This window comes from Aulostomus chinensis, chromosome 11 (assembly GCF_037954235.1).
Source record: "Aulostomus chinensis isolate RoL2024-O1b breed Wild chromosome 11, RoL_Achi_v1.0, whole genome shotgun sequence".
Classification (NCBI taxonomy): Eukaryota; Metazoa; Chordata; class Actinopteri; order Syngnathiformes; family Aulostomidae; genus Aulostomus; species Aulostomus chinensis.
In genome coordinates this window covers 26803894-26823114 of record NC_141330.1, presented here as the reverse complement: position 1 = coordinate 26823114, position 19221 = coordinate 26803894, and the positions used below count along the sequence as shown (strand labels likewise).

Genomic DNA, 19221 nt, shown 5'->3' with positions numbered 1-19221 from the left:
GTATTGATTCTCTAGCCGGCAACAAAGCCGGTGTCTGCATTTCAAGCAAACACGGCGGTGCAATTGTTCTCTAATCACAGAGAAAAAAGAACAGCTGGCACACTTGAAAAGACTCCTGCCTTCTTCAGGTTTGTAGCAAGGTCTTGGAAGTAATCTCACCTGCGATCATGTTGTCAAATTCCTCCACTTGTGAATTTTTGCAGGTCTTTTTAAATTTGATATTTTAGGAATCGACGGCTAAACATAACAGGTTGACTTGGACCCAAGTCACTGGTGGCATCCTGCTGCCCCAAAGCTGCAGCAGAACCTTAGCTACTCCTCTGGCACTATGACATGGATGTGTTAGGGTTAGAATTTAGAGTTCTGGTTAAGAAATGGGTTTAGGGTCATGGGCTGGCGCTCAAGCTGCTCGTGTGAATGGAAGCCAATGGAAGTCCGAACAGGGAGTCTCAAGATCAAACCTCTTTGTGTGTCTGTGTGATTATGGCAGAGCTCAAATTGCAGATGAACTATTTGCACAACTGACAGTTCTGCAGTCCACACCGTTCCACCACAGCAGTCCAGCGCTCGGCTGCCATGTCTGTGTTCCGTTTCTCCTCTCATAAGATGATCCAACAGACATTTGGGAGCTGCTAAATGAATCATATCTAATGTGTTTACATGCCCGTCGACTTAATGGAATTGTGTGAGATCGTTAGACAGGAAGTTCCGTCACAGCTGACAATCAGGACATCTCGGGTGTCAGTGGCGGTCTGGGTGAGTCTGCATGTTCTCCCTGTTCCTGCTGGGTTCTCTCTGGTACTCCAGCTTCCTCCACAGTCCAAAGACATCAAGAGGGACCAGGTTAATCCAGACTCTAAATTGACCGTAGGCGTGGCTGGGAGAGCCAATGGTTGTCTGTCTCTATGTGTTGGCCCTGCCATGGAGTGGTGACCTGTCCAGGGGGAAGGCTGCTGGGATAGGCTCCACCCCCACCACCCTGAACAGGAGAAGAGGGAGAACATGGAGGGAAGGATGGATGGATGGATATAATCAGGATGTGTATATATATATGTATATATATATATATATATGTATATGTACAGTATATGTATATATGTATATAAACATATACCCTCGTCAATGAAGATATGAGGGGCTTCAAAAGGAATTCTACTTCACGCTTCTTATGTGGGCCATTTTTTTCTGTGCCAGTCTACTGACCATAACTTACACCCTACTGCTCCCAAAGCATTGTGGGAGATCTTGATGGAGAATGCCATTCGTCCTCACTGTAGACTGAGACAGAACAACAAACTGGCGAGCTCACTTTGACTCCCATTATCTGTCTGCAGGAATGGCTGTCTTTGACCCAGTTTTCTCAACAAGTGTGCGGCTCTGGGTTTGAGGGTCCGGAGTTTGAGACCCTCAGGCGTTGCCGATGCTCATGGGAGTTGCAACGATCCGCTGAGGTGCTGTGTACATGCAGCTGAGTCAGATGAAGTGGTGTCAGACTCAATCCAGCGTTGTTTTCTGAGTGTTGGTAGTAAAACACACACTGACGAAGGCTGCAGACTCCTGGCCAGTGCCTTAGCAGCTGTAAATGTGTCAGTGGACAAACCGCATGAGACTGAAATATTACCTGGATTTCTTTTTCCAGTCCATGATGTAAAATGAGATCAAATGCAGCCTTAAAGTAGCGTCCTCAGGCTAATATAGACAGGGTCCTACAAACTCCCGCTAAGTCAGACGTGGACTCCAAAGCCCCAGAGACACACACATGCTTGTTTGGAATTCGCAAGGATGTTTAACATGAAGCGGCGGCGTTATTGCTTGTTTGAATGTGAGCTTTTTGATGTGCAGACAGAGATGCAGGTCTGCGACAGGTGTGCGCGTCAGACAGGATCAAAGACAGTGATGAAAGTCAAGAGACGCCGTGTTTGCAGGCTCCAGGTAACCTGACCGGAAAATAAAGATGAATTCAAACACGAGTGTCTCCTTCAGCCCCCTCCCTCTCAAAAGGTAGCTGTTTAATTTTGGGTTTCAGTGGCTTTGCAGCACAGCAGCATGGTCCTGGCCTGGTGGGGTGGGGATGGGGGTGGGGGTGGGGTGGCCTCAGTTTGCAATTGTCAGATTGTGGTTTAAAAAACACATCTAATTTACTTTTCCTCTGGTCAGATGGTACCAGCATCAGGCTCCTTAACTACAGGGGGGGCACCTCCCCACCCCCCAGACCTGATACCTCCCAGACCACAAAGCTCAGGACTCAGGACGTTCTCCTTTTTAAACTCTCCTTGTTTCAGTCAGACAGACATTAGAGTACATTCATTTTTGATGGCGGTTCCTCCCTTGATTGACTAACCCTAACCCAACATGCTAATTTTCTCGCTCACCTTCATGTCAACAGCTCTTGTTATGCATGTCAGCAGACACACACACACACACACACACACACTGCAGCAGGGGCGTCTGCTGAATCGTGCGCACCTGCCGCTGCCTCGGGTCACTCCACCAGCTCTAACAAGCTCTGCACACACGCGCTTCTTCTGATTCTCTGGTACAACGCAACATTTTCATGCCACTACATAAACAACAAAATGCTGTCCAATGAAAATCTCAGTTTCTTTGCCATTTGCAGAAGAATCCACACTGGAATAAGAAACGCCCGACAGCATTTGAGTGCATGAAGAGAAGAGCTAGACAGATGCTCACGTGAGGGCGACAGCCACCTGGGCCAAGTTCCATCGGCACTGTCGTTCTCTCAAACAAATCTGGTGTCAGCACGTAATGTCTCCAAGGTGCCGGAGCGTATCAGTGAGTTTCCGGGAGATTATAAACACTGACATGATGATCCAAAGCTAAATGGCTAATTGTTAAATACAGTATTGATGCGAGGTGGTTATCATTCTGACACAATGCTCGTCTTCCTCAGCCTGCAGTTCTTTTCTTGTCATCACACTAACAAGACCTTGTCCTTTTCTTCTCCAGTAGCTGGTGTGGATCGGCAGCGAGGAGGTAAATAGTTGGAGGGAAGGTTGTGATGGAACACAAAGGCTGTGTTATCTGTGTTTGTTCTCCGTCAGCTTCAGCCTAAGGAGGACAAACACAAGCAGCAGTCTGGCTCCTTACACACTGCTCTGCTTTATTAGACACTTTTACAAAGAGAACCTGCTATACCACATTTTCATTTTTACCCATCTTGGCGGAGGCGCGCCAGGCCGGCAGATAGTTTAGATGGAGAAATGTCTAATTTACTGTGAACATTCAGGCTCCAACCGAAGAAATGAGACGCCCCAGTAGGAGGAGTCTGACCGATGTGGATTAAACATTAATTTTTCAGAGCTGCAAGAGGTGCACTTGTATTATTATGATGTTCTCTTATTATTATCGCAGGGGCAAAAAACTGGTCATAAAAATGGCAATAATAACTTAAAAGTAATGGCAGTAATGTCGTTAATCAGGATACTGGCCGATATATGGTGGTACATCCCAATGTAGCCTGCAGCCTATCAGCTCCCCGGTGTGGTCGGGAGTCTGAGGAGCCAAAGCATCGATGGTGTAAAATACGCCGTTCAGCATAAAGCCACCAGATGGCAGTGACCTTCTGGGTGACCCCGAACTGAGACGTGTGGACAAAGACATGAGAAAGAAACTTTCTCGGTCCATGAGGTGAGTTCTGTTTGCCACGTATCCACGTATGGTTGCCATGGTGCGTGCGCGTGACGACTGAACGATGGATGTTAACATATAGAAGTGCATGCTGGGATGGATCGTTACATTTAGGAAACTTGTGTGGTTTTGTTGTCTTGTTTCACAGAGTTCATCGACAAAGTACCACTCGTTAGTGAGCGCATCACTGGTGAGCTGCTGGTGTCATGCTACTAGACTGACAGATCTCATACTGGTGAATCAGTGTGTCTGAGCTTGTTCGACCACAGAGCTCTGATTTATCACGCCTCCATTTAAAAGTAATCGATGGAGTCATGAGGACCCCTAAATACAGCGATGTGTCCTGTAACTTTCAGCAGGCTACATGGATGACAGCGCCGGTATTTATGGATGCGTTGTGACAGTCATAAACAAGCACATCTTCACCACTCTGGAGTTTCGGTTGGGCAGCAGCTCCGGCATTTGTGGAGAATAAAAGGCTGTTAAACTCATTCAGCAGAGTCGGCTGTTTGGATGACTGTCTAGACATGATAAATTAAGAGACAGCGGCACGGCGCTCTGACAGCTGAGGACTGGGGGGGTTGCCAGCCTGCCGGGTGAGGCCAGGGTCTTTGTGCTCTTCCCCATCACACTGAGCTCTCTCCAGCCTCTAATTGGAACAACCTTTTTAATTGGCTGTGGAAACCACAGACACGGCCACTCTGTCTGGGGCTAATAAGCTGAAAGAGACACCTTGAACAAAGGAGATGACGCTGAGTGAGGCAGCCTCGGCTCTGCAGTGACGAGGATGTCTTGGCCACGAGGTAGAATGGAGGCAGATGTGACTGACATAGGAGATTCATGGCATTACTAGCAAAATCTTCCCACACACCTCCTGTCCGCTGCTCGTCAATAACCTCGATTTAAAAATGGACACAGAGTGTTTCCATGCAGACAGGAGTTAAAGGTTCGCCTGAACACAGTTTTCAGGCCGCAACAGAGGGGAGATGGATTTTTTGTCCTGTGTGACAGTTGTAAATCAATTACTTGCTTTCTCTAGTATTCTAAATAAGAATTCAGTGCTTTGAGAGAATCCTTCAAGAATTGTCCCTCAGCAAAAAGAGAAAGGTAATGGAAAAAAAGAAAACTTCCCCCTGCCTGGCAGCCCAATGACTTGATTGCGTGAGACGTGTTCAAACCAGTGAGAGACAGACGGACTGTCATGTCCAGGACTTCAGAGTCAAATTTGATTATCGCAGGTAAATTCCCTTCACACATCTGGATGGAGGACATCAGTCTGCCTCATTCAGTAACTGGCGAGGCAATGAAATATAAATGATCTCAGGATAACAAGCGCAGAGCAAACAGTGTAGCGTGACCGTCTGAGGGGGCGGAGACTGCGAGACGCGTGCGTGGAGAGGCGATGGGTGATGGATGATGGTTACTTCCTGTCACCATCAACAACATCAGTTACGATGAAGAACATGATAATAGGACAAACCGAATCGCCATCGACAATGAAATCCGAAGAAAGACTGAATTTCAAATTGTCACAAAAACCAAATGCTCAGAATGATGGCAACAAGACGAATGACTGACAGACAGAGAGGCGGACCCGGGCCTCGAGTCCGGTCCGTTACTACAGGAGACCGTGGTCCCGTTTCAGTCAAAACAGTGTTCTAAAAACTGGGAATGTCTGCATTACCTTGATAAAAGGACTTATTTTCCCCAACATGAACTTTCTGTGACTTACAGTCCCTGAGGCAAGTGTGTGTGTGTGTGTGTGTGTGTGTGTGTGTGTGTGTGTGTGTGTGTGTGTCTGTGTGTCTGTGTGTGTGTGCGTGTGGAGAGCTTTTCAGGTTAGTAGAACATTGAAATGTCATAGGACTTCATTCATAAAATGTTCTTTGTTCAATCTTACTTGGGACTTATTTTAACCCACAATTTTGACTTGCAGACAAAAAGCTGTAAGACTTGTAACTGTCAATCATTCAGGCAAATGCTTTAATGTTACAAGAGGGAGACAAAAGATGTCAGCAGTTAAAAACACCCTTCAGGCGTAGCCCTGTCAGACTAACTTGAGGGTTTAAAATCCGGCCGTGTTTAAGAGCACATATGTAGGTAAGGACATGTGTGAATGGCGTCCTTGGTCAAGAGTGAACCTGCGTCCTCTCATCAGGTCGTCTGTCATGGTCTCTGGGGCTCTGACAGCTCAATCAGCAGGCTGACATGTGTTTCCTACAGCAACTGTGCCCATATTGGACAAATCAACACGTCATGGTTCAGGCAGGGCCAACGTTTGCTGCCAACACAGGAAGCGTCCCTGTAATGGACAGAAGAAGAGCAGTCTGCCGTCGGGCAAGATGACATCATGCCACTTAATTCTTGCTTCCTTGCTCCTGTCATGCTTTGAGAGCTCACTAACATGGCGTTCCTCACAATGAAGCAAAAACATTCCGATGAGGTAAATACCAGCATGGTGACTGCAGACACCGCCCAGGACGTCGGCTGCTCTCCCGGCTCAGACGCTTCTCAGGCACCAAGAGAACAGAACGGTAGTGGAGATCCTATCAGACATTTGTGGCAGATGCTGGGGAGGGAAAGCTGTGGCGTGTGCACACATCTGAGCAAGACAACTATCAATAACACTTTAGGGGGACGCCTCGCTGTCCCACGGACGGACAGCAAGTCTTTGTGAAAGGTGACTTTGAGTCAGAGGGCTAGACAGCAGCACTGCTTTCATTTGTTTGAAAGGACTAAGAAGGTTGTCCTCTCTGCTCCTGTTTGATTGGATTGTCGATGGCAGGATGAGTTTTCTGCCGCACGTCGCTGCCTCACATGCATATGAATGCAGTGCGGAGCAGGTGATGCTCCGAAGGGAAAAGTGTTCATTATTCCACAAACTTCTCTCACTAACCTGCACTTAAGAACTCTTCGACTCTCTTTTTCTTCAGCCACTCACACTCACAAAATGGCTGTGGCCTTTCTCCAAAGGACAGTGGAGCGTGCGAGAGATGTTATCAGGCCTGCTTTTCATCTGACCTTTTAAAGAAAAACTTTCATGTGACCTCGGGGCTGTGTAACACGCAGCCTCACACCTGCTCTGAGATCTCAAGCCAGGCTCCTCCACAGACTCTCCGCTGTGCCTCTACGGAGGCCTGTGGAGGAGGAGCGAGGCAGGACGCACGTTTAGGAAAAGACGGGATGGATGACGCATCTAAAATGTTGGTCAAATGCAAGCACACACTCATCGATCGATAACCGCTGCTTCGTGCTCCAGTCACTCTCGCACCTCTCGGACTTGCGTGGAAAAGTATGAATGATGTAACTGGTAAAGTGAGGCTGATCTCATGAGGTGTAGGATTTCTCTGAGATGAGCACAGAAGCCTCGCGAGGCTAAGATTAACAGTTCCTGTAAAGTATCTGTTCCTCAATAATATACATTAATTACCCTTCAGGCAACATCCATCCTTCCATCCATCCCTCCCTCCATGTTCTCCCTCTCCGCCTGTTCAGGGTGGTGGGGGTGGAGCCTATCCCAGCAGCCTTCACCCTGGACAGGTCACCAGTCCATGGCAGGGCCAACACATAGAGACAGACAACCATTGGCTCTCCCAGCCACGCCTACGGTCAATTTAGAGTCTGGATTAACCTGGTCCCTCTTGATGTCTTTGGACTGTGGAGGAAGCTGGAGTACCAGAGAGAACCCAGCAGGAACAGGGAGAACATGGAGACTCACCCAGAAAGACCCCGTGCTGCAGCCGGGACTCCACCCACAACCTTCTTGCTGGGGGGCCACAGGGAGGACCACTGCTCCACCGTGCGGTTCAGGCAACAATCAAATTAAATCAGGAAACTGAGCCTCGAGCTCTTGACTCAGGACGCCAACGAATGACAAGAAGCAAGAAGAACTGTGTTGGGTGCAGATGTAAGATGAGCTCTTAAGATTTAGAAGATTGTAGGATGATGAATGAATGAATCCTGGTGGGTCATGCTTGATCCAGACTGGACCCCCTGATCAGAGACATCCACAGGACCAGAGGCAACATCAACCAAGTTCCCTCTAAAGGACGATTAGAGCTGATGAGCTCGCCACAGCCTCCTCTTGACGTGTGTAACCTTGAATACAGCACAACTGGTTAGAAACGCACAACTATCGATTGATGCGTCGCCGTCTCCTTGATTTAGAGAGCAAACATCAGAGAGGAGGCGATGCTGCGATCCAGTCATGCATATCACAGCAGTTTGTAGCGTCAGAGCTTGTGCTGTCATGTGAAACCACAAAATAAATCACCAGAAGAAAAAGTCCCTTGGAAGTAAACAACTTGACTCAACCTGTTGAGGAAGCCACCTTTGCTCGTGAGAGTGTGACGGTAGCGGCTGCATTGATGATGGGAAACATTTAGTCAGGCTCCTGCAGTTTCGTTACATGTTTAATCAGCTCAGGCTCAAACACAAGCATGCGACTCAAGGTCCCAAACCCCGGCTGGCATTTTCCCTCATTTACAGTAGACCGGAGCTAATGAAAGCAGAGACGTAACATCAGAGCAGCCATGGAATGCCAACAGGTCTCCGCTGGCCAGTGAGCAGGCCTCCAGTGATCTGGTCTGCTAATGGGCTCCCTATCGGAGCCGAGTGGAGCGGCCTACTTGGCCCAAGATAAGGAAGAAAAATGATCTTCGGCCAATGAGGAAGCCGCTCTGTGGCCACTTCCTCTCTAGCTGTCTCATTCTACACACCACCAAATGTGCTGCGCCGTCGTCTCTCCGGTGGCAGATGCTTTCTGGAAGTACCACTGAGATTGTCTGAAGCTCATTGTCCGGGATGCAACGAGCAGCTCCTGCGGGAAGCGAGCGCTGTCCCGGGCTCTGGCCTTTCAAAAATGCCGACCATCCAGTGTGGTTTCTGGGGGGGCTTGCAGTCTCTGGCTCCTGGACCACAACAGATGGCCAACTGGACATCCATGATGCAGCCTTCTGGTGCCATCCTCATGCCACATATGCTTCACCCTGCAGCTATGACTTCCTGGAGATTGCTTTCTCACAGTCTCTCACAGCCGTCACCATGGCTACACAATCCCAATTGTGGTGAACAGACCTGAGCAAGCATGAAAACACACGCACACACACCAGCATTAAAATCCTCTCAAAGCCCTCAATCAACACATGCAAGGCGCTCCAAGGCTACTGTCTGGTATTATTTTATCAGCCAAACACACAATGGTAACGTTGGACAGTGAGTAACTGCCATATCTCCCTCTTAATACCCCTTAATGCTCTGATTTCACAAGAGATGAAGCTGAATGGTTGGAACGAGACGATAAAATGTGTCTCAGTCAAGCCTCAACAAAAGCTGACTCTTGAGTGAATGGATTTCACTCTCTGGTTATGACAAGATAATCAGAGGCATTTGCAGGCACAATGCTAGCAGTCATCTGGTCATGCTCTGGGAAACAACTGGGCTGCTTGGGCGGACTGATAAGCTCAGCCTAATCTGTGGACGACTTTGAAAGCAAACACGATCGATTATATTGCAATCAAATTGGCTCTGCAGACCACAGTAGATGAGGTACAAAGACAGGTGGGCAAAATCATGGGGAATATTCTTGGAAGACGGTTTTGAACAAATTAAATCAGAACAGCGCTGAGCCAACGCGCAGTGAGCAGGAACGGTCGGCGTTAAAGGAGAGTTCAGACTTAATAGTCCAACCACGTAACCTTTATGAGCCGAGGTGGTTTCTGTGCTCGCCAGGTTAGAAGTGACGTGGCACTGTCGCAGATAAACACTCCTCAGTCATTCCACAAACAGCCTTTGTACACCAGCAACACAAGCATTTTTTTGGTCAAGTTTTCTTTATTCTGAAAATATTAAGTTGTTGACCAGTGACAAAGCCGGCTCCTTCAGCGCCAGCCGTCTCCTGAGTGTGGGCTCAGTGGATACAGTTGAGGCTCATCTATGTTGATCTAGCCTTCGAGTATTCTCCTCTGGAAAGAGGAGAAGAATATTACTGTTGTTGTACTAGTACTATTTATGTACATCAGAGGTTCTCATACAGCAGGCAGTATGTGAGCTTCCTCTCGTGGTGCGCCAAGGAACCCCAAAAATATAAAATATATAAAACCAAGAATGCAATCCATCCATCGTCCATCGTCATCTTCTGCTTATTCCTTACTAGTAAGGGTCGCGGGGGGGTGGAGCCTATCCCAGCATCTACGGGCGAGAGGCGGGGTTCACCCTGGAGAGGTCGCCAGTCCATCGCAGGGCCAGCATACAGAGACGAAAAACCATTCACACTCACATCCATACCTACGGTCAATTTAGAGTAAAGAATGCAATCAAAACAATAACTACTTTCAAATGAAAAGACATAAACAAAAATATAATTCACAAGAAGTTTTGTCTTTCTTGTCATGTGGTTGTGTCAGACCTCCATGGTCATGACTGTTCACGCTGCCGTGCAGAGTTGGATCACGGTGCTCCTGCGAATGTTAGCAACAAGCCATGCCCATGAGTTTATGGCAGTTGTAAGGCAACTTCTTTGCACAATGCAGCTGACAAATGTCAATGGAACATTTATCACAGGACCGAACAGAGTCGGGCTGACTCTGGATCGGAGTGGGTTTGATATGTTAGCTAACACCGCTCGTGTGGGGGAGAACCTCCTTTTCTCTGCTGTGGTTCTTGGTTTAAAGGTGCAGAACCACCGATTTGTCCCTGTCAAGATGAGGTGTTCATCACATCAGGTGGCCGCAGCTCTCCAGTCTCAGCTGGCTTCAACACGTCTGGTCTTACTGGACTTATGAAGAACTACAATCATACTGATCCTGTTGTGTCTGGATATCCCCCTGGGCTGCAGCCCCCCGAGGACCCCAGAGGCCCCACATCATTTAGCTCTGGGTAAATTGAACAGTTGTCATCACAGCATTGACCCATCACACCCCTGAGCATGATACTGACACAAAAAACACACTTTCATGACAGGAACCACAGGGCTTTTAGCTTGCGCTGATGTAAACGCACACACGTCAAGATGAGACAGTGAGACTTCGATAAAAGGCTCATAATTGAGACAAATAAAAAATGTGTCCTTCCAAACCAGACCTCAACCATAGCACTGAGGGATGTTGTTCGATGTGTTTTTGGAAGTACATCTTTGCAGCAACGGAGACCTGGAGTGCAGCAGGTGCTACCATGCTGAGAGGCCCACCAGAGCATCGCATACGTCACATGAACATTCATTTATATAGGAACAATACTGGCCTCATAGCAGTTCAGCAGACGCAACACTCCCTCGTACACAGAGCGAGAAACTTCCCGTGCTCCCATCTTTATATTTCGGTCAGACACATGAGTAATTACAAAAAGACAACACAGACGCAGCAGATCATTATCTGCATTCTGTTGCTCCATCACTCCGTTCTCTGGAGAGAGGAAACCTCGGCGTCTCCGTGCCCTTGCCAATACTTCGAGGAACAAACAAAATTGTGAGGCAGAACCAGGAACTAATTTCATTAGCAGCTGCCATTTGTGACTGATTACATGCTGTTCTCAGCTGCGGCCAGCAGGTCCAGAGTTCTGGGAGGTTAATAACCAGTAACAATCAATTACTTAACCAATACGATATGATCAATGGGCTTTAGAACCTCCGAGACGGCAGGATGAGGGGTGGTGTGGAGGTGTAGCCCTGGCAGAACCGGGACAATGACTCGGTCACCTGGGAGGCGTCGTTCGTGTTCTTTGAAAGTGAAAATATTCATTTCAGGACGGCTAGAAGTTGTTTGCATTGTTATTCAAGGTTTATAAGTATACTACCCTTACATGCCTTTGTTACACACACACACACACACACACAGTATGTTGTCGTCAAGATGTACAAATGTGAATCATTACTCAAGTAAAATATGAAAACACCCTTTGACCTACATTAATTCAGTGAGGGAGGAGAGAGAGGGAGAAGGGGAGAGAGAGAGAGGGAGAAGCAGGAGGGAGCTACTCCACCGACAGCAGGGAGACTAGAATGAAGGGAGCAGGAGGAGAGAACGGGGGCTGGCGGAGGTACACGGCCTCCCTCTGCTCCGTTTGTCCAGGACTTGTCAAACTTCTCTGCCTCACCCAACAGACTCCACCAGCACTCATCAACGCCCTCACCTCATCGCCGAGTTTGTGAGGGCACATGGGAAATGGTTTTGCTCGAAGGGTGGAGGTCGTGCTGAGGGTGGAGACCTAGCACGTAACACGAGTGTATAATATATGTGTTTTTGAGGCAAATACGAATGTTCCGGATCAGAGCAGCTCCCTCTGGATCTCTAATGAAAGAAGGACCATTGAGAGTCTTGGGGTCACGGGGTCTTGGTCAGACCGTGGCGTGAAGGTGTTGATCAGCTAATCCAGAGCACCTCGTGTACTCATGTGCTTCGGCCCAGAAACCTCAGGTCTTTCACAAAGACATCCTGAGGCTGCACTGCTGTCTCTGATGCTCTGCGTTACACGTTAGACGTCTGAACATCGGCTTTTTGTTCCAGGAAGGTTTGGAGCGGCTCAGGGGAACCGCGGCGCCAGACGACCTCTGCTGAGTACCGGGGGGGGGGGGGGGTGACCATGAGCCGCTGCTGTCCTTCAGCAACGCAAATCCATTTACAGCAAGAGACAGAGTCACTGACAGGTTCATGAGCGGGCGGCCGAGCTGATGCTGGCGCTCTGGTTGACCGCGGAGAACCTCGGTCCACCAAAACTGAGAATGATTCTACAACATTTCTCCGTTGTTGTGTGTGTGTGTGTGTGTGTGTGTGGGGGGGGGGGGGGGCGCTACTGCTGTGTAAACTTGTTCTTAAGTTTTCAATTCAGTGAGTTTACAGGACAGAACACTTCACAATCACGCCACGTAAACATGGTGGACAAAGCAGGAGGAGAACTGTGTTTCAGCATGTACTTGTATGCTGTAAATGCTTTCCTGGTTTTGTACTCATTTGTATTGCAGTAACATTGTTCAGTTCTGTGTGTGTGTGTGTGCGTGCGTGCGTGCGTGCAGGGGGGTTGCAGCCGAGGCAGAGCCGCCAGATGGGATTACTCCTTATATGCAGAAAATTGGCACCAAATATTTCAATGCATTTTGTTGCTTGGTAGCAGCGACGTGACAGATGAATAGACAAGTCCAGAACCGAGTCCTCCTTGTCCGACCCATTCTGGATCAACCCAGGAACCTGGAATGTACTACTTTCCCCTTCTGAAGCAAACACAGCCAGTGAGGAGGTTTTGGTTGACCGAAGCTTAGCAACCATTTCATCAAGAGGATGACTACAGCTACTACTACTACTACTACTACTACTAATGCTACAACTGTACTGCTACTAATAAAACGACTGCTGCTACTGCTACCACTACTGCAACTAATATTACTACTGCTGCTAATACTACTGCTACTACCACTACAACTACTGCTACTGCTACTGTACAACTACTGCTGCTACTGCTACTATTACTACTGCTGCTTCTACTACTACTGCTACGACTACTACGACTACTGCTACCACTACAACTGCTGCTACTACTACCGCTACTACTGCTGCTACTACTACCATTACTACTGCTTCTACCACAGCGTCTACTCCTACTTCTACTACCACTGCTACCGCTACTTCTACTACCAGTGTTACTACGACTAAGTTGTTGCTCAGTCAGGCCTCTGCTGTGATGGTATTATGGTCACTGGGTCTCACATCATCCTGCTTATCCCCTTGACGAAGTCGTCACAGATGTTAGCATCAGGCATCAGTGGGAGTACTTTATATGGTTATGATAGTATTACAGTATCACTAGAATTGTGTTTGTCCAAATACTCATTTATAATGGTACTGTGTCAGTACTGGGGGCTTCAGACCCAGATAACGCCCTCTAACATGCTGCAGAGCTGCAGCTCCGCTGTTCAGCACAGTGGAAAGCACACATCCAGGTTCCTGTGGTTCCAAACTTCAATCTAGAACGTTTAATCACTCGGTTCCAGCAGCAACGGAGCGCCATCACATCCACGCAGCCTGTGAGGTGCTGAATAAATACATGATGGAAAAAGACCTAAAGATCAATGGAAATTAATGGGTCTGTTGGGATGAAACAAGGAGGCAGGAACAAAGACAACATCCCAGGCAGATTTGATCACAGTTTGTCTGTGTCATAAAAGGGAGCGCTCCTGCTGCCGCCGCCGCCACCGCCGCCGCCGCCGCCGCATCAGCATCAGCATCAGCATCAGCAGCAGCAGCAGCAGCTTAATTAGCCTGCTATCAGCCGTTGATGGGCCGCCCCTGTACTGTGTCAGGACTGATGCTTCTAACAACTCGGATCCTCCACCTGGTCAGTGATCACATATCAGAGCCCAGCCTTCGCTGCCGCGCCTCACTAAACTGCTCGGAACCATCGAGCACCTTCACTTTCTGATGGTGTTAGCGATCCAATCTCACCGTCTCCTTCTCTGACAAGCAGCGAAACAATGCTGACATTCCCACAGCAGCTTCCCTTACACAAACAAGAGTAACACCTGAGCGAGCCAGCACCACTGCACAGAAGCACGCGGCGGTCAGGACTGACTCGGGCTCCCCGATGGTTTTTAGAGCACGAGTAGCGGCTGAATCGCTGTACGGAGATGTGCTCTTTGAGCTTTTGAAAGAAGCCAAAGCTCTCTTAGTTAGTAGTGTCAGTAATGTTCTGATAATCGTACCAGTACCAGACCATAGAACCCATCATGGCGCGTTCCCCTCCACCTGCACCTGAGATGATGCGGCCAGGCTGAAAGCCGCTGTAGCCACAATCTGTTCAAACGATTCACACTGGTCCAGGATCTGCTGCTGCTGCTCTGTGTCTCCATTACCACCCCAGCATCCGGCCGCCACCCAGGCCTCAACCCCCGCCCAGTCCTGCAGGCTCAGCAGGAAGGAGGTCGTCCTCCAGACCAGCAGCAACCCACCAGAGTCCCCACAAGCAGCAGCAGCAGCATGTTGGCACCCAGGAATTAGACGGAGCCAGGCAAGACTTACAGTAGGAGTTCTATGGAGCAGCAATCAGCTGATCTGACTCTGTGTTGGTAAAGGTTGCCATAGTGACGCCAACATTTGATTCCCCACTAAATGGAACAAAGATGTCAAACAGGCGAGAGACCACTCTCGCGCTGACAGCTTCTCGCTCAGTGAGGGATTTTTTTGAAAATATCATTTGATAACTTGATAAGTTCATGATCCATCCTGGCCTTGTAGGGTCCACATGACAGGAGGAAGTGTTCATAACACAGCCACACATCCTCCGCATCACCAACAACACGCACCATCCATACACACCCACACCCACACACACACATGCCTACAGCAGAGGGACTGACACAGTTACACATCTTTGCTTCCTTGTCCAGTTAAAGCAAGCGAGAGGCTTCCTGATGGCCTCCCATCCCCCTCCTGGCTGCCTCTCCTCTGTCCCCCTCTCTTCCTCTCTCCCTCCCTCTCTCCCTCCCTCTCTCTCTCTCTCTCTCTCTCTCTCTTTGTCTGAGGCTGGAACATGCGGCACTAACAGTACAAACACACTGAAACGGAGGATTTACCTTTGAAGGAAGGGACTGATGGGATTCAGCTGAGATGCTGCTGCTCCTCAGCCTCGGCTTACAGCATCATATGACCATGGATCACCTGCTCCTGCTGCCTGGTCATATGACCACTTTAAGCCCTGCATGGAACTCTGGGACTTGTAGTTGGGATGATGACCAGAGTTGAATGGGATTGTAGGAGAAGATTTGTGTCAAAGACAGAAAGCACAAAAGAACTGTGTGCATGCACGGCAGAGAATTTCTCCAGTTTCATGTAGGATTTATATTTGATGAAAACAATTATTTGTCAAATGTTGGAATTGAATTTTTGAAAACAAAAACAGACTTTTGAACTGAGCCTTGTTTTATCGCTCAGGTTACTCGAATCACGATCCTTGCGCTCCTTTCTAATTTTGCTATAAAATAATACATATAATTTTCTGCTTGTTTTTTTTTTTTGGGGGGGGGGTTACTGGCACAGCCCTTCTCTCCCTTCTCCTTCTTCTGTTCTTTTCTCGCTCTTGTTTTCCGTGTTTCGCCCTTTTCACCAGCTGTTTTGCCGCTGCAGCTCCGCTGAGGGATGAGGCTGGCAGGGGAGCGGTTGGAACAAAGTTCTGATTGGTTCTTCATGTGTTTTAGATGGAAGGGGGTCCAGATGTAGCTGCTGGCCTCAACTCTTCAACCCTCCTGCTCTCACCAGTCACGCTGCAGCCCCACTGGTGCGCCCCCTGCTGGGGCCCGAGCCAAGCAGCAGGATCCACTTGTCCAGGCTAACTTCAGTTGACCAGCACGAGTGGATTATTGTGGTTCAGCACTAATAAACACCAACATCAGACATGCAGATACAGTATGAATTATTGACCTAATTATGAGCAATAAAACAACAACAAATATCAAACATGACCTCCTTTGACTGGCATCAGGCCGCCCACCCGTAAAACAAGGGAGCAACGAGTGAGGACACGCAGCTGGTGGGACAGGACGGTCCTCATGGGGTAAACCAGTTTCTGGCAGGAGGAGGCGTGGCCTTGTCTGCTTGACCTTTATCTTGGCTCCTAGCCAAGCTGAGCGTGAAACTATGACCAGTCCTGCGTCCCAGCACAGGCCTGCATGTCCAGCCAGCTGACGGGGGGGGGCCTCCTGAGCTCCAACTGTCCGCCCTGAGAGCAAATCTCACTGCGCTCACACTGAAGTCCTCAAAAGCCACAAATTCACATTTTGTTATCACTTCATAATGAATTATCTACAATGATAAAAATAATAAGAGGTAGATGTATAATGCTGTGACAAGGCAGAAGACTGTAAATGTGACTTCCTGCCCCCCCGCAGTGTTCTTGTGAAGGCTCCAGCAGGTTCCGGTTGTTCCAACTGTGTGAACGCAGTTATTAAAATTCCCCTCAGCTGTGGACATGCGACCTCTGTTCTGCTCCCACGGCAGCTCTTTCAACCACAAACTGGCTTCTCTCCAGGGGCCACTGGTGTCCACAGAGATGCCTCGGCAACCTTCACCCCCTCCACACCCCCACCACTGTTGGGTCAGGGTGCTGTGTGAGTGTGAGTGTGAGTGTGTGAGGCTAGCTGTCCTGTCCAGTGTGAGATCAGATGTAGTAATCAAGCCGACGTGCAGATGTGTGAGTGTGATCGCTGGGTTGATGGAGAACTCTCGCCCTACTCCGGCAGCTCCAACCAGTTTCTTCTTGTTCTTTTAAAATCCCGGGCTGCTCCAAGTCGCGGCTCATCCGACTGCAGGACTGCTGCTGTTCATGTTAGCATCGGTGTGGTGAAGGTACTTCAGGCTCAGGCCCTATTAGGTTTTTGTTTTGTATTCGCATGCATCCACAGAAACCTCGCCAAGTTCGCCTCTTGTCTTTTCCTCGCCAATCTGACCTGAGAACAATGAACTCTTTTGGTGTCAGCGAGAACATTTTATGTAACTTGTGTCTTTCTTTTCTTGAGAGTCTGTGAGTGAAAGACAGAAATGGTGTCTCTCTGGAGGAACTGAGGGGTCCAGGACGCAGAAGGAAGGCTTTGCTATCTGATCCTGCACTGTGTGGTGATTTTTTTTGGCACAATTATGCACCAAAACGAAAAACAAATCACCACACTGACACATTTATTCCTCCTGCTGTCAGACCACTAAATGCTGGTAGCAGCCAACCAGCAGACACACAGCCTAAACCAGCCCGCAGCCCTCGCACGGCTTGTTTCTTCTTCTGTGGTATGATATCTTGTTCTGAACCTGTTGATGTCTATTTATTATGAATGTGAATGGAGGAGGCTGCAGACATGATCCGCCCTCTGGGACTGAGGAGGTGCTCGGGATCTGGATTAGCAGTGGTCGGATTGTCAAAATCATGGGATGTTAATGCTGACATCGTCCCTCCATCCCTCCATGTTCCCCCTCTTCTCCTGTTGAGGGTGGTGGGGGTGGAGCCTATCCCAGCAGCCTTCCCCCTGGACAGGTCACCAGTCCATGGCAGGGCCAACACATAGAGACAGACAACCATTGGCTCTCCCAGCCACGCCTACGGTCAATTTAGAGTCTGGATTAACCTGGTCCCTCTTGATGTCTTTGGACTGTGGAGGAAGCTGGAGTACCAGAGAGAACCCAGCAGGAACAGGGAGAACATGGAGACTCACCCAGAAAGACCCCGTGCTGCAGCCGGGGCTCCACCCACAACCTTCTTGCTGGGGGCCACAGGGAGGACCACTGCTCCACCGTGCTGCCTGCTTCATATTAATATTACTAATTAATAATGAGCTATCATTATGTCCCCCTTGATTGTGGATGGTGCCCCGTTTCAACAAGTACAAAATGATTAAGTGATACTATTATTAAACAGTGACACATTAGAGCAGCAGACGATAACACACACACACACACACACACACACACACACACACATACACACTTTTTCTAAAGTCCTTTTGAGCACAGCCATGAACAGACAAATGAAGGTCAGAACCTTTGCTGTTTCAGAAATGTGGGCAGGAAAATGTAAACTACTTGCTCTCCGTGATGACTAATTTGTATTTGTCCTAAAGAATTCAAATTCCAAGAGTGACATGAGTCATAAGAGCTGAATTCATCTGAAAAATTAATCTCTTAGAATCAAAATAGTTTTTGATCTGTGAGGTGAAACTTCTGCTGCAGTGTGAGGTCTGCACCGCAGCATCGCAGCATCGCAGCATCGCAGCGCAGCAGCAGCACCACAGCAGCAGCAGCACAGCAGCAGCAGCGCAGCAGCAGCACAGCAGCACCGCAGCAGCACCGCAGCAGCAGCGCAGCAGCACAGTATCAGTGCCTCTCCACTAAAATGTTCCCTGAACAAAACCCAACATCTTGAGGTTGTGTCTGGGAGTCGGGAGTGTCTTCATCAATGTGAGACAGACAACATGGAGCTGCTGCATCCGTCTCAAAAACTCTACTCTTATTTAAAATGGCAAGCAGAGCAGTCTGGAACATCATGGCAGCATATGCTGAACGCCAACTGCAAGAGCAGGGAGGAGTGGCGGCAGCTCGGACCGCCACAGATGTACATCTAACAGGACAGATGCTCAGACATCAGCTGCACGCAGACGCGGCCAAGACGGATTAAACTCCTCTAATTCAATTCAGCACAGCGCTAATCATTTATTTACCAAAAATATTTTCCTCTTCAAAATATTCTTAAGATGAAGTCAAACACGCAGCATTCCAGAACTGCGTGAGGGCCCGCGTCCACCAAAGTGCTTCTCTTCCCAGCTGGGAACTCCAGGCACTTTTCTAAAAACGCCCAGCAGGGAGGAACTTTGGAGGCACAGCTGAGCCACAGAGATGATGATGTCATCAGGAGGCAGAGCACTTGCTGTGCATGAACTGAAGGCAGACTGGATGGACTCACGGTTTCCTGTGGGTGGGGCTCCGCTTGAGCACGTCTCATCTTTTAGTTTCCATCTGTTGGTGTGATGTGTGTGTGGCGGCAGCTTCTGCTTGTCGTGGAGCTACAGCGTTACAAAAAATAGAACAAATTTTCAATTCATGGCAGATGTTT

General features: G+C 48.7%; 1 protein-coding gene across 2 annotated transcripts in view; it reads right to left on the bottom strand.

Annotated features, from left to right (window-relative positions):
- tsnare1 (T-SNARE Domain Containing 1) overlaps positions 1-15291 on the bottom strand; it is a 130569-nt gene extending 115278 nt beyond the window's left edge. For both annotated transcript variants that reach the window (XM_086217422.1, XM_086217423.1), the window contains exon 1: positions 15206-15291. The gene's annotated coding sequence lies outside the window, so the exon portion shown is untranslated. The remainder of the gene's footprint in view (positions 1-15205) is intronic.
- Between the last annotated feature and the right edge of the window lie 3930 nt (positions 15292-19221).